The sequence below is a fragment of the Phasianus colchicus genome, chromosome 4, assembly GCF_987193195.1.
Source record: "Phasianus colchicus chromosome 4, bPhaCol1.hap1.1, whole genome shotgun sequence".
NCBI lineage: Eukaryota > Metazoa > Chordata > Aves > Galliformes > Phasianidae > Phasianus > Phasianus colchicus.
Genome location: NC_143439.1, coordinates 58,365,864 through 58,373,565, shown reverse-complemented (window position 1 = coordinate 58,373,565; position 7,702 = coordinate 58,365,864).

Genomic DNA, 7,702 nt, shown 5'->3' with positions numbered 1-7,702 from the left:
TTCCATAGCAATCACTCTGCTCAGTATCCAAAATTTTGAGCAGGTAAAATTAATTCAGAACAGGTTGTTACTGTTATTTAGCAACTAGTTTATTCACAGAACAGCAAGGTTTTAGCCAGCCAGCTCCACACCAGGCACCCACAAGTGCTGCAGAAATGGGAAGCTAGGAATACTGAGGGTGACACCAATGGCAGGGTGTTTAACCAACATACCTGAATAAAACAGATATTAAGAGATGGGGCTTTCCCAAATTGTACTGGGGCCACTGTTGTTACTCATGCCTCCCACAAGGGATCCTGAACCTGCTAGTCACGGGCATACCACGAAATTGCTAGGTAAGTCTGAGTCTCCTGACAAATCAAGTTGATGCAGAGGGCTGCACAATTTGTAGTTTAGCTCTTTTCAAATGTAGCAACTTTGTTTTTCTCCTAACATTATAGCTAAAAGCAGGATGTATGTGCCCTTGCGTGCCCCAGATGCTATTGGTAGAGCTGAACAGTAACAAGAAAGTACTTACTGCCCTCCATGTAATTCCTTGCCTGTACACAAAGAGTGTGTCACTTGCTGACACACAGCATTTCAGAAAGCCAGGAGAATGTGTAAGACAGTGAGCAGACACTGGAAATTTGCTTTGTCCAGGAATCTTATTGACTATCATGAGTTTCTTCTTTATGAAAAGCTCTTACAACTTCATCTGCAAAAGCATAATACACTGCATCTCCCCCCACTCACCTAGACAGTGCTGCAGCAAAGAAAAAGCAGCAGGAAGCTGCATGCTGTTTTTCCTGAGGGACTTTTTCATTTAATTTAGCCACTGGGATTTATAATGTGACCTGCCTGGGACAATGCATAAATAGTCTCATTCTGTCAGTGTGACAGAATGACAAAGAGCCCAGTATGTGCTGAAATATGCACTCCCCTTGCTAAGCCTGTAATTCCAGCTTTGATTTTCCTTTTCCTTTTTTTTTTTTTTTTTTGTTGTTGTTGTTGTTGTTGTTTTTTTGTTTAAGTAATCAGCACAAACCTAGAATGAATCAGAAACTGCACATTTAATTTCAGCTTCAGCTTGGCTTTCATCTTTGATCAGCAGTAGAACAGGATGGGCTGAGGGACCTTCATGGCTTCCTCCCTCAGATGATGTTAAAAGCCGGCTTGTCATACACAGTAGCATCACAGTAATTATTTGCTTGGTCACAACCACAGAATCCCTCCTGCCTTCCCTCTAATTTCCTCCAGAAAGACACCAAAAGCAAAGACGCACTTCCTTGATTTTGGCACTGCTGCCATTCTGCTCAGAGTTGTCACCTGTGGTCACCTTTCCTCCAGCTTCAAAGAGATTCTCAAGTTATGGCACTAAAATGGGTGACACAGTTGCAAGATCTGCTGCACAACGTGCTTCAGTGCCCTTGCCTGCAGTCACTTCTGAGGGCCATTTCCTCTGCCAGAGATGTCCTCCACCATCAGGAATGTCCTCCGCCACCAGGGAAGTCCTCCATCACCAGGGATGTCCTCCACCACTGTCCTCCAAGCCAGTGTGCCCTCTCTGACTCCTGTCACTCACCCTGAGGATGCTGCCACCATGGCAGCTGTGAACACCTGGGCAATTCCTCCCATCCCTTTGATAGAGCTTCAGAGAAGTGCCTAACTGTGACTGCCATTTCCCATTCTTGGATTTTTATAAGCTGTTGGCTAAGTGTTTAAAGAACATGTGATGCTGAACACACGGTCCTCATCTTCTCTGAATCTGCAGGATGCCAGCAGACAGGCAGAAGGTCAGAGCCCTGTGGTGGCTAATGGGTACCCTTTTCACATCCTCCAGCCAGCTCACAGCACCTGGCTCAGTACACTGGGGCTAAGGTGAACTTCTAGAAACAGGAGCAGTTGTCAAAAGAAGGGTTAAATGCTGAACAGAGCCTGGCTTTAGTGCACAGGAGAACAGAAAGTGTGGAAAAGACAGATCCAGAGGACCAAGGAATGTAAGATTTGAGCACCCTTTTGTTGCAAGAGAAGGAGATGCAACCAACAGCAATCTGGGCAACTAGGCCTGCCTCCACAGTGTTTATGAACTTACCTCCCTGGCTGAGGTCAATGGTAAATTCTCATTGATCTCAAGAGGGTTTGGATTTTCAATTAACCCAAGCCTACTGGAATTTATCTGTAATTATGCAGTATTTGCAATTATTAATTTATCTCTTTTCTGACTTCCAGTTGACTTCTGAAAAGAGATAATATATTATATCAGTGCTTAAGACTGAATGCATTCTTGTACTTACTCCAAAGCTCTTACTCTATCATTCCCAGTGATAAGAGCAGATGAATTGACACAACAACACTGGGGCAATAAAGCTGGTGAAGGATCTGGTTCACAAGTCATATGAGGAGTCTGGAGAAGAGGAGGCTCAGGGGAGACCGTATTACTCTTTATAACTGCCTGAAAGGAGGTTGTAGCAAAGTAGGGGTAGGCCTCTTCTCTCAGGTAACAGCAATAAAATGAGAAGCAATGACCTTAAGTTGTGCCAGGGGAGATTCAGGTTGGATACTAAGAATTTCTTTTCAGAAAGAGTGGTGAGGCACTGGAACAAGCTGCCCAGGAAAAATCCACTGTCTCTGGAGGTGCGTTTCTGAAGGAAAGGGCATATTTAGTACATAGGAATATGGTTTAGTGGGCAGTATCAGTGGTAGCTGGTCAGTTGGACTGGATGATCTTAGAGGTCTTCTCCAGTCTTACTGATTCTGTGGTTCTATGAACCTATTCTTCTGGGCCAGTTTTTTATCTGGGCAAAAACTGCATAAGAAGTAAACTTAAAAGTGAAAGAAAAATAATCTTACTGGAAGCTTTAAAAATGAACTGCGAGTTTGCATTCTTGAATTTTAGTCCTTGTAACACTTATTGTTGGCTTTAAACTTTGTGTCAATACCCAAATACAAGATGCCAAGAGTTGTTTTTCCTTCCTCTGAAAATTTTCTTTTACAAGCAAGATCCTAACAGTCTGCACCTGCTGTTTCAAGAACACTGGGAAGTTGTGAAACTCCCTGGTGTGTCTCAACAAGTTTCTTTTACAGTGCTGCTGAGCATTCAGAAATCGTCTTTTCCCCTATTCTCTTTCAGCCTATACACAGAAATTCTATTAAACATAACTGAGCCAACGTTTGTGCTTATGCATTCAAAGTTACAGAAGTCACGGGATGTTACAATGAAGTACAAAATGTCCTAGTGCAAAATGCTGCATGCAGAGCTACAAGGAAAGGATGGTTTTATTCCCTTCTACAATGTATTACTTTATGCCAACTACAGAAACAATAGGGTTACAGAACCTCCATGAAAATCAGTGTGGCTCCAAAAACAGAATTACTAGTTCATTATTGTTGTCATTATGCAACATTTTCAACACTGAGGCATGGATATAGCCACAGGCTGAAAATATACCTGAGGGAGACAGATCTGAGGAAAAAGTGGAACATAAAGGTAATGAGTCCAGCATAACAGGCATGGGGCTGGAGGTGGCTGGGAAAGGAGATGCAAAGCTTGGGAAAAGTGGAGAAGTCTAAGGAAGCAGAAAGAAGTAGTAATAAGGCAAGTGATAAGCCATGCTGGCAGAATACTTGGCACTGCTGATAAGTTGAGCCTAGGAGAGACAGAGATCAGAAAACAGCTTGTCAGGAGGCTGGAAAGTGATGTTCAGATACGAATCTGAGTCAGAGCCGAGTCTCAGGGGGAACACAGGCAAGATTTTGGCAGCTGTGCTTTGGATCACCTCAGGGTATAAACTGAGAAAACAAAAAGGCTAGATATACAGTGGTCTGCAGCAGTCAAGGCAAGAAGCAGCAGGAGCATCAGTGTTCTCCTGGTCATATGCAAAAGGAGAGGGACCATTCTTTGAGAAAATCTGGAGAAAGACCCACAAACCTTGAGCTGTGGCCCTTGTATGAAGGGAAGGAAGGGAATGTGCTACAGCATGAAAGGCAGGCAAAGGGAGGGTCATTTGTTTGACCCAAAACCAAGTTTCCCTGCAGCATTTCTCACACAGGTATTAAGTGCTACAGAAATATAATGAACCGTTACCTCTTTTTTACAGATGAAATATTCACGAATAGAAAGATGAAGCAATTTCTCCAAAGTTAGCCAGGAGGTCAGTGGCAGAGCTGGTAAATGAACTTAAGGATTCCAAACCTCAGTCCTGTCCAGGACTTGAGCTTTGTCCTCAGTTTGCTATCAGTTTCATAGAGGAAAAACAATGATGCTTTCTTTTAACGGTCCAAAAATAATTGATACAGTCATGTTTAGAGGGCGAGCTCTTTTCCTGTCCTTTGTCTATATTGGCTAATTTCTGTTGATCATTTGTGGTGTGAGGAGTCAATGCTGCAGTATTATTTTCCTTTCCTGATTGGGTGGCTATATTCTTGAAAAGGTAAAAGCTTAAAAAAGAACGTACATTCCCCAAATGCATCTGAACAAAATCTATATTCTGTACAGATGCTTTTAACTAGTAATCAAGCAGGACACATAGATGTGAGTCAAGTACTCAGAATCCAACAATTATTTGATATGCCTATTTGGCTATGTTTAAGCTACTGGGTTGAAAGACAAAGACAAAGGGAGAGGCTGTTCATGTACTGTAATGGCAAAAATGGAAAGCAACTGGCAGTCACTCTGAAATGCACAGACCCTTTTCTTGTATCATGATAGGATATACAGGCTCTTGAGCAATAGCCCTGAACTGGAAATAGCCACTTAAAAAGGATGCATCTTGAAATTAATGCATTACATATGCTGTGCAAGAAAGCAATTATTTTCAATAATAATAATAATAATAATAATAAAGAAAACTTATCAGAATATCACATAGTAAGTGAAAGAAGAGACCGTGGACTCTATTGCCTTATGCCTCGCTAACCCCTTTGTCATCCCAGCTGACTCTCCACAAAGGTATAGGTCCTCTCACAGGTCTGTAGCATGCCTGTCCCCACAATGGGCATCCCAGCCACTGGGACCTGAAACAAGCTCTGAACCTGGCTTTTGCCTTACGACAAGACAAAGGTAGGTCTAAAAAGCCAATGGAGGAAAAGGAGCTGAAAGTGAGTTCTTCGTTTTCCATGTGCATAATGCCTTATGCTGCATCTGGCACTTTAAAGACCTGATCCAAAGCTCACTGACTTCAGTAAAAAACATTCTGTCCCAGTGCCCCAAACTATGGCCAGAATGAGCACATTCATGGGTTCTTCCTTTGCTTGACCATAAATTTCATGCATGTTCTGCCCTCAACTAGCCTAGAAACTACCAGCTGCTGCTTGCAATATTAATATTTCGTCCACAGAATGACTGTGATCTGTCTTCATTGTCTCCTCAGAAAAAGTTTTGATACTTCCATTTCTTCCCCAAACAAAATCAACATATAATTTATGTTTGTGAGCAAAGTGATTTTATGGTATTTCTCTTTGTTGACAGAATGATTGGAATAAAATTACATTCTGTTGACAAAAAATGTGATGAAATGTTGTTTGTGAACATTATGAACAAAAGACTTTGACAAAACACAGTTTGCCAATGGGATGTAGTAAAGGTTTTAACAAAATGAATTTGGTCTGTCTGCTATTTGTCCTAGGAATGACATGTGAAGCTTTACAAAATCCATAAGGTCAAAATAAAAAGTAAAAATTTTACCTATAAAGGGATACTATATGAGTAAACATTGCCTTTACAGAAGCCATTCTATTTAGTGTTTAATCCATATTGCTCGAGGTCACCTTGTTTTTATAGAATTCTGCAACTTCTAATACAATTCTCACCCACTTTGGTACATAACCACCTCCAAAAATACCATTAATTAACTGTCCTTTCAGCTTCATATTCCTTCAAGCTTTCATACTTTGCTGTGTTTTTAATACACTGATCAACAAGGTAAAACTTTGTGCTAGTATTTTCAGGCACAGTAGATATGTTTAAAGATAATAGTGTCTGTTCTTGGAAGGCATCAAGCCACTGACAGCAGCATGAGTACTCACATAATTTAATTCCTTCAGAGCCTAAGCAACAGTCTGACAGCATCTGGAAATCGTGTGCCAAGCTATTTTCTCTTTGAACTTTGATGCCTGACATCTTTACATGGACATGAGCTCATATGAGGATGGACAGAAAGGGAGGGGAATCTCTCTTTGGTGGGCTCAAGTGAATGAGCTTAGACAAGACTGATTTACCCTTGGTGGCAGAGGGCCTTTAGGTTAAAAGAAATTTGATGGCTCTATGGGGAGCAGGATATAAAAGCACAAGGCCCAGAACAAAGGGAATAGAGTTAATTATTGGAAGAAGTCACAATCATGAAATGGTTGAATGAAAAGCCAAAAAACAAAACAAAAGAAACCACTAGGAAAGGTTAAAAAGCAAAAGAACAAAAGCAAAGGTTGAACAAAATTATGTAAGTATCACCACATTAACGATAAATGGAAGAAAAAATAAAAATCACATCATGACAGATCTGGCTATTCTGCATCCTTTCCTTCTTTCTGATCTGTCGTTAGGTCCAAAGTCCCTCAGCCACCCAGCACGAGTGATTGCTCCTGGGAAGCATGGTGTATAAGAGGTTGAGTTTCTCCATAGAGGTGGTGTGAAGGACAGCCCCAAGGGCTGGTCCCTGGGCTCTGCACCCAGGCTGCTTCTGTCCCAAAGTGCCACCACCTCCATGTCCCAGTTGCATGTGGGAGAACATGCTTTCCCTCTGTACACATGGCAGGAGAGGAAAACACTGAAATCTTGCAATCGCTTGTAGAATTCAGTCTGATTTCAGCCATACATCAGCTAACCAGGGTAGAAGCATCCTTATGATCATTAAATTCTTCTGTGTTTAAGTAAGGGTTTATAGCAGAGACTGGTCAGATCGTACAGTGAAAGCACACGTTCAAGCATTCACAAAATTGAGCTTTTTAAGTCATCAGAACTTCACACATCTTGAAGTGCTGCAGAACTGAGCCTTGAATTTTAATGGCTACTGGCTAAAAAATCTATGAGCTTGGGGCCACTGAAGGTCTTCTCAGACCTGCTTCTGGCACACCAAGGCTGTGGAAATTATGTTTGTTTCAATTCTGTGTGGGTTAAAAGTCTGAAAGACCAATCTGTACAGATCAGCCAGTCTCTATACAAATACTAACAGAAAAGCAGTGAGATGAATTTACATTCATCAGTAAATGCTTCTTAGAGCTAAAAATACAATTAATTGCACTGCTTGCACTAAGGTTTTTGTTCTTTTCTCCTCTCCTTCTTCCCCCCCGCCGGTGAGGGAGAAGAAGGGAGCTGATGTGGTAAATGGTTTTTCCCCTGATTTTTCTCTTACAAAAGAATAAATGAGATGAAAAGGTAAGAAATGTTCCAGCATAATCAACACACACATACATTCTAAAGAAAATAGCAAATTAAATGCAAAGCCTATGCTAATGCATCATCCAGGTTGAGATTTTAATTGCAAAAAGTCAAGAAATGCAAAGTTATGGTTCTCGCAGTAATCATCACTCAGCCCCTTGAACACAGTTTGGATTTGTATTCCAGGAAGTGTGCAGCATTAACTCGAACACCAGTGTGTGTATGTGTTCTCTGCCTTCATTACAGTTGCTGGGGGAACCATAATTCTGCATTTGCTGACTTTTGCTCAATTAATTTTTTTTCCTTAATGCTGTGCTATGAGGTTCTTGCATTTAATTTCACTGTATTTTT